An 8,862-nucleotide genomic window follows, 5' to 3' on the forward strand; every position below is an offset into this window, starting at 1 on the left:
GAGAAGATGTCTAATTTAGAACTCAGCACTTCCACTGAGTGGACAGTGGTTGAGCAACTAAAAAAGTTGAGTCTGTCTGTCTGTCTGAAATGATATTATATACTGTATATAAAATCCTATTTGTGAGTTAGTATTAGTGTATTAGTGAAATAATAATACCGACCCGCTGAATGAATCAAATTTCAGAACATTTATTTCGTAAAAACAGAAGAAAAAAAAACTCAATAAAGACCAGAACACCCAAATAAACTGTAACTACTAACTAACTAACTAACTAAATCTGTAAATTGAGGTGACCCTCTCGCCTTTTGTTAGGATAACTTTAAGTTTTTCCCTTTGGAGGGCAGCCTCGAACGGCTGCCACATTTAGCTGGAGATAGTGCCTGATTCCTGTCCTCAAATACAATTTAAAGAGTGGTGGCATCCACGTCCACCACTCCAATGATGACCGCCTCTGTCTTGCTGCTGTCTTTTTTTTTTTTTTGCACATTATATAACCTGAATAAACAATGAAAATAGTAAAATTAAACATTGTGCAGGAGAGGTAGAAGCCAAAAAAGGCTTATAAAAATACCTCCCCTATGTAAAAAAACAAAACAAAAACAACAACAGCGGTGGTCTTCAAAGTAAGAAGATAATACAGAAATCTCTTAATCTGTTGACAGAAACAAAGCATTATGTCTATTGCTTAAGGTCACAGACATGGGAGATTAATGTCATAGATACATAAAATATCTTAAAATGGTTAATCTAAAAAACCGTTTGGCTGAAGGTCATGGTGCAAAGGACCCTAGGTTTAAATTACTCTGAATCATCCCTTTAAAATAAAAATGACTTGACTTTAGTGTTGTGTCGTTCGCGAGTAATTCGTTCGAAGGAACGAATTATTTAAGTGAACGTACTGACTAGAATCACTTCCTGACCAGAGGTTGCGCTAGACTTTTTCGTCGCCGGTCATTTTGACTGACGGGGTCATAAAAATTCCGTCATAATCTATTTTTACCGGTCACTTAAATTTTTTTTTAATGATAATAATGCCATATTCAATAGCATTCAATTTTAATTCATGTTTAATTCATATCAAGTCCAAACAAATTGAACAGAGAATGCTCCGGAGCAGAGTCTGCGTCAGAGCACATCTAACCGTGGGTCATCAGTGAATGCGGGGGTCACTTTCTGCCACTCAACATCTAAATACAACGTAAATACCTGATGATGACATCAGTTTTCTGTCAACAATCAACATGCTAACCCACATAGCAAAAGGACTCCGCCGCGGATCCGCCGCGGATGTAGCGCGGCTTCCGGAACGGACCCGCGAAACGGACCCGTATCGGAGTCCACTTGCACTCCGTGACGGATCCGCTACGAAGGCGGATCGCGGACCCGTCCTGGATCCGCGCTGCATCCGGTCCGCATCCGCGATTTAAACCATACCTCCGCGGCGGGTCCGTTCGGGGCCCGCAAATCCGCCGCGGATACGCAACGGACTCATAATAACCCTCTGGCCCGGATCCGTTTGGGACCCGCAACGGACTTATAAAATACCTCTGGCCCGGGTCCGTTTGGGACCCGCAAATCCGCCGCGGATCCGCAACGGACGCAAAAAAAACCTCTGGCCCGGGTCCGTTTTGGACCCGTTCATCATTTTCAAAATCTCCATAAAATAGCTTAAACTATAACTATGACTAGCCTAGACTTCTACACCAAGCTTAAATCTGCATTTTTAACCTAACACTATTGTCAATATACAGAAAAGGTTCAAGTCAAGACATCAATTTACTGTACAAAATGAGGCTACAACTTCAATGAAATGTGAAGCTAAAATATCAGAAAATGAATAACTGGTGAACGACAAGAAGTTCAATACAAATATTGTTTATTCTTTTAAAGTACATGCTACTGGGGTTCTCGCGTGGATGGAGGCGGGACACGTCTCCTCGCTGCACAATCTGCCGCAAGGTGGATGGCGTGTTTGGTCACCTCGTCATCTGTGGCTGACCTTGTCACTGTATTTTTTCTTACAGCACCTGTAATCAAACAGACAGATATATAGAGAGTCAAGGTCATACCATGTTTGATTTCGAGCAAAAAGAAAAAAAGACATCAAACGTTAAAAAAAAAAAAAAAAACAGCTGATCGCTTATGTGACAGGGTGAGGGTAAATAAACACAGCTGATGTGAGCGCAGACCTGTCAAAATGCCCTGTCCTACGTCAGGTGTAACTTAATATGAACGCAGCTCAAAGCGCCTCTCACCGGTGACCAAGCTCAGATAAATACATTGGATCAGCTGTAGTTTATCGCGTGTCCTCCCGCATAAAGCCGCAATATACCGGAGCTCCTAAAAAAAAAAAACGCTACGTGCGGCAGAGCTGAAAACAGCTGAGTTCTCCTCTACTACAGCTGAACAGCTGACATGTGGTCAAGACGTACAGAGACCTGTCACAGTGTCACCTAAACTTCAACCTCAGACTGTCTGCTTCCTAGATGATCACACAGGGAGAGCATGAATGTGTGATGAGTTGTGTTACAGAGTCCTGTATCAATGTTTAGGCTTATTCGTCAGTGCTTTATGTTGTCATGATAATTAATAGGCCTATATGCTGAGAAATAAGATTGTAAATAAAACAAATCCTACAGGGAAGACCAATTTATGTTTAACGAATCAAATATTGTTTTGGTCATAGTAACTGATAATAAATAGGCTACGTTTAATTTTCTCTCTCACACTTTGAAAACCCCTGGGGTTAGTGTGTCACTATCAACCATAGAACACTTGATTTGCCGTGGTAGATCAGCCAGCGACAGCAGGCAACGCCGGCACAACGGCTTAAGTCTCGATCAGCGGAGCAAAGATCTATTTCCGGCTGCTGTAGCCGTGGCAAAATCCACTGTTGCTTAAAGTCCCTGGTTTCGGTGCTGACGAATGTAGTCCGGTTAGTTGGCTGGGGTCACGAAAATAAAGCGTTTTACTTCTCAAAACAATATGCGTTCAAGAGAGTCATACATTTGCATCACAAAACCGTTGTCCACAAAAAGGTCATACCTCACAATCGCTTGCTGCTATTTTCTCTCCCTCTGTATCACTGCGCGCTGCCGCCTGTAGACGGCTGTGCGCGTTTCCATCAGCTGTTTCATGGAGTTTATTGCTCGGATAGTTCACGTAAACATATCTGATTATGACACAAGTGATGAAGCCATCCCTTGTTTTAGCACAGAGCCAAAGGGAGAGCTTTATGAACCTGATGTGATGCTGAACCTCATCAGATGGAGTTAGAACGGGCAGACAGAGAGAGGAGGGACAGGGAAGCGACAAGCTTAAGTTAGACCACAGCTGCAGCTGTGAGAGACAGGGTGACCGGGTGATGATCAGTAATGCAGCGCAGTCCGTGATAGAAGATCAGCTCGACAAATGTACACACACTATCAGGACGATTATTTTTTCTTGCCGTTATAAAATAGCGAGCCTACACACCAGCCACGTCCACTCTGTTAGCTGGCTCAGCTGACCAGTGGTCAGATGGTGGTTAGATCTTCACATGTTGAACAAAGTGCATCCAAACACCAGGCTAAAGAAAGAGCGAGGATCCTCTGACAGCTGCAGGTGAGCTACACGTCAGCTGGCTGCAGAGGAGTGCTGTTCTTTTTTTTCTTTTCTTTTTTTTTTTCCAGCAGCACCGTCCTTGGAGGTGATGCACGCTGTCTGTCTGTATATTTGTTGGTCTGATCTTCCACCATGGACTGCGCTGCAACGATGCTCTAACCTCTTTCCTACAGTCTATGGAACTCCATCTGATGAGGTTCAGCAGGTCCATAAAGCTCTCCCTTTTAGGGATGGCTTCATCACTTGTGTCATAGTCAGATATGTTTACGTGACCTATCCGAGCAATAAACTCCATGAAACAGCTGATGGAAACGCGCACAGCCGTCTACAGGCGGCAGCGCGCAGTGATACGAAGGGAGAGAAAATAGCGCCAAGCGATTGTGAGGTCTGAATTTTTTGTGGACAACGGTTTTGTGATGCAAATGTATGACTCTTTTGAACGCATATTGTTTTGAGAAGCAAAACGCTTTATTTTCGTGACCCCAGCCAACTAACCGGACTACATTCGTCAGCACCGAAACCAGGCCGGAACTCCGCTCATGGGACGCAGTCCGGGGAGAGTCACTGTCACAGCACGTAACTGCTGATGGGGATGCCATATAGATTCATATCAAAAGACCCGAACTATCCCTTTAATGAAAAATAAACACACTTTGATATTAAGATCACTATCATATTATCCTACAACTTAGCTGACTGTAAAGTAATTACAATGAGTAGATGTTTTAAAGTTTATATAAAATATGAAAGATAACATCTCAACATACTAAACCTAAGTAATACTTACCACATACTCTCTCAATAGATTCTCCGGGTCCTCATTCAGGTAAACGCAGAGGGTCTTTAGGACACATTCTCTTCCCAGATCCACGTCGTCATCCTACGGCAGAAAAGCAGAGGCACAAGTTGTGTTGTTTGAGTTCATGTCTGTGAAAATTCTCATTTGTCCTGGTAAAAGGCATTTTTGTCTTGAAGACAATCAGTTGTTACACCCCCAACCCAGAGAATATATTTACTTCATCCATGAGTGCAATGATGCCCCCTATTTCTTTTTCATTACTGAGTAATTGTTTAAAAATTATATACATAAATGAAAAAAAAACAATAAACTCAGAAAACAACAAATTATTTAGTAATACTCACCACTACTGCAGAGCCTTTGACACAGCACCCTGAGACATGTCAAATATTGCACAGCAACTGAACACCCTTTACACTGCCACATTCACTAGAGAAAGAGAGACAAATGGAAGTTGGTTTAGTTTGTGGTGCCATATTATTTTGTGTTGTACTGAAGACTGATTATTAGACATATCTCTCCAAAATAGTTTCAACAAAAAAAATGAACATTAGAATCTTAAAGGCAATAGGACTTGCAGTAATTATCTTTACTCACAATATTAAAAAAGGAATAATATCATTAATATCATAAAAGAAGGTCAGACAACAAATGTAGCCTACAGGGACATCGATCTGCATCACCTGTTACAACAGAGCTGCGCAAAAGAGAAAAAGTGATCGCCCCCGAGAGCATTGTAATCATATCGGTTAACAAGCGTTGGTTATCATCAGTCAGAAAAAAAAATTCAAAATGTGCATCCCTAAAACCAACAAAAGCAATTGAATAGTAATACTCACCACTACACAGCAGCACCCAGAGACATGTCAAATATTGGCCTAGCTGGAGGATTATCTACACAGTAAAAATAGAAAAAATGTTGAAAAAAAGTCAAGTATGTGGGTGTGTAGACAACATAAACTCAAGGCAGGACATAGAAAACACAAAATAGACTTAAGCTTAGCAAAAATGACAGCCCTCATTATTAAAAAAAGAAAAGAAAAGCTGTGTGCCCGCCCCTCCTCCCGAGCGAATTAAACATAGCCTATTTATGACCAAAACAATATCTGATTATATTTGATTCATTAAACACAAATTATTGGTCTTTCCTGCTTGATTTACAAACTTGATTCTCAGCATATATTAATCATCATAAAGCACTGACAAGCTTAAACATTGATATTGCCAGTGTGCATGGCATGTGTGAGTGTGTTTGTATGTACTGTTGTGAATTTCCCCGTCGTGGGATGAATAAAGGCAGAGGGAGTGCTGTTGTACTGTATATCAGCACGGGTGTGCGGCCTCGTGCCTACGACCGAATCACAGCCCTGCTGATATACAGTACAACAGCGCCGTTAGCCGCTCGGCTAGCGAAAAGTCACGGAGAATTAAGACATGAGGAGCAAAGAGAGGCTTAAAAAGTCATTCTAAACTCCGTAACGTTGGAGTTGGTTGCCCTCTTCATAAACATTACGGTGTTTTTTATTTTTCAAATAAAAGCCGAGCGGCTAACTAGCCGCTAACGGAGCGGCTAGTTAGCCGCTAACGGCTAGTTAGCCGCTAGCCGAGCGGCTAGTTAGTTTTAAAGAAAAGAAGATAATTAAATAAAATAAAAAAACACCGTAATGTGTATGAAGAGGGCGACTCGTAATTACTGGGAGTCGGAACACCGGGCATAGCCTACTTAAATCGAGGAAATGGGAGGTCGAGGTCGGAGAAATAGCAGCTACCTAAGTTACCGCTAGCATAGGCTAACGTTACACAGGATAACAGCTGCAATACATTAAAACAGATAACCATAACGTTACCAAATAACAATGTGTGTTTTTTTAGTCACACAACCACAACATATTCTCCCGAAATTGCTATCCCATTTTAAAACAAAATAGCTACAGACGTGCATCATCACATCTCAGCTAGAAGCTAACCTAGCCTGTTGCACAAAACTACAAAAGTTCTAACAGTGCTAATATCAAACAACGTCATTACAAGCATTAATATACATGACGATTAAAAACACAAAGGCCAATGTTTACTGTGAATGTCGCAATACATCAATAAATCAATAAACTTACTAGAGGCTTCAGCACAACCGTGTCCCAGCAAAGAAAGATGACTCCTCAGTAAAGGCGCGTCCGTGTCCACACGTCCGACACGGGTCCGTTCGGGATCCGCTGTTTGACGGTAGAATAACGGCTCTGCCTGGAGGCGGGGCTGATCCTCTAGGCGGCGCCCAAACGAATGTGACAGTCACGCGGGTTTGGTGACTCGAATGCGGATCCGCGTCGGAGTCTCCTGCTGTGTGGGAACCCATGTGTTATACCAAAACATCCAAAGGAGCACGTTTTCACATAGACATCGCATAGTGGACTGGCGTTAGCTCTCTCTCTCTCTCTGCCTCTCATCTCTCTTTTACGCACGCACGCAGCCATTGCGCATCACTGAAACAACTGAAGCTATAGACCACACAGCCAGATGCAGCACAAATTCAGACAGGACCAAACCCACTCAGCTTTACGTGTTATAAACAATGCCACGGCGGGCAAAATACATTAAAATAAGGCTTAACGTTACCTTTAGAAGAGTTGTGCGCGGCGAGTGTGTGAAACGGTGATGTCCTACCCCCACCGCTCTACCTGTACCGAGACACACCGCTGTGTAGCTACAGCTACGTAGCCTAACTTAACAGCTGACTACTGTCGGTCCCTCGGACACTGCAGCTAAATCTCGCCCGTTAAATCATTATCGACCGTCATATTTGCACTGACACGACTCCCAGTCAACATTTAATCCACTTGAAGGAGTTTGAATACTGCGGGGAAGCTTTCTGTCTTCTTCTCTGTTGTTGGTGTTTGTGTGGCAGCACTAACAGCGCCACACACGCTCCACACAGGCCTGGGGTAGGTACTACAGCGTTTTCTACTGAGCGCACCAGCCAGCTGTGAGTTTTTCTTTTTTAATCTAATTCTCACCGTAGTTACTTTGTGACATTGTATATGTTTTATATCGTTATCCACCGCTCCATTTATTGATTATCCGCCGGCTTCATTGTAAACAAATGCACATGGCCAGACGCCATGGCTGTGAATTGCAATCTGTCAAAATGACGGATGGCCTCAAAATTTTTCCGTCACCATTTTAAAAAAACGGTCAATGACGGAAAATATCCGGTTAACGCGACCCCTGTTCCTGACCTGATTCGTTCCTTTCTCAGTTCAGTAGTTGAGCTCAGCAGCGAGCGTGCAGGCCGACAGTGGAACTGCTGTGTGGTCTGTGAATCACTGAATGACCTGCCAATCTGGTGGCGGAGACTCTCATTGCGAGGGAACGGTGCATGTTCAGTGATGCGTTCACTGACAGTCGGGGCTTAGGGCTCCAGTTCACTCTCTGTGCGCGTGGTTCACTGCATGTACTGGGGGCTGAGGCCGCCCATTCACGTTCGCGCTGCCACTCACTCACTCATTACCTGCGAACCTACTGCACACACAGAGAACTGCTGCTGAGGACGTGATTCAGGTTTGCTCTGCCACTCACTCACTCATGATTCGCAAACCTACTGCACACACAGAGAACTGCCGCTGGGGAAGCTGTTACTCACTCACTCACTCACTCACTGGTGATTCGCAAACCTGCACCAGAGAACTGCTGCTGCAGACTGATTCAGGTTCACGTACTGTGCTGTATGTGGCGCTGTGTCACTCACTGCCTGGTGTACTGCATGCACAGAGCTGTGTAGCGTCATGTTAAGTGAATGTACTGTGCACAGAGGACTCGCGTTCACCGTGTAGTAATATTTGCTGCTTCTCCCACGAATGTCTGTACTGTACTGTACTGTACTACGCACGCCCCCCCCCCCCCCCCCCCTTTTTCTTTTTGCACCAGCGATGACGACCGTAATGTCTGACTGATTCTAGTGATTCAGTACAGTCAAAAGAACTGCCGATCCCATCACTACTTGACTTAGAGTTTAATTTTGAGAAAATTCTTAGAAATAAGAAAAATCTTAGAAATGAGGCAACATAAACCTGAGGGAACATAGGACTGTGGGAACATAGGGCCTAATTTTCAAAATTTTCAGTGAAAATGTTTTTTCTTAGAAATGAGGGAACATAGGGCTGTGGGATCATTGGGCTGTGGGAACATAGGGCTGACCCTGAATAAAATTTCACTATTTTGGAATACTGAATGCATTTCATTCCATCCTGAACAAAGTGTGGTCTGTTCTCCCAGACAAGACACACTTTGAGACTACAGCTCAACTTTGACGGTCTGCCACTTTATAAGAGCACAAGTACTCAGTTCTGGCCAATACTTGGCATGTTGCAAGGGTACAGTAAGACACATGTGATGATAGGCCTTTTTTGTGGGGATTCCAAACCCAATTCTTTGTTAAAATATTTGGAACATCTGGTGACTGA

General features: G+C 43.4%; 1 long non-coding RNA gene across 1 annotated transcript; it reads right to left on the reverse strand.

Moving 5' to 3' along the window:
• Nucleotides 1-1,884: 1,884 nt before the first annotated feature.
• LOC310999395 lies at nucleotides 1,885-6,566 on the reverse strand. The gene is made up of 5 exons (XR_014596045.1): nucleotides 6,520-6,566; nucleotides 5,245-5,299; nucleotides 4,750-4,834; nucleotides 4,397-4,486; nucleotides 1,885-2,030 (listed from the first exon to the last, which is right to left on the reverse strand). It is a non-coding gene; the product is annotated as an uncharacterized lncRNA (long non-coding RNA).
• Nucleotides 6,567-8,862: the final 2,296 nt, after the last annotated feature.

Source organism: Trachurus trachurus (assembly GCF_905171665.1).
Source record: "Trachurus trachurus genome assembly, chromosome: 16".
Taxonomy (NCBI): domain Eukaryota; kingdom Metazoa; phylum Chordata; class Actinopteri; order Carangiformes; family Carangidae; genus Trachurus; species Trachurus trachurus.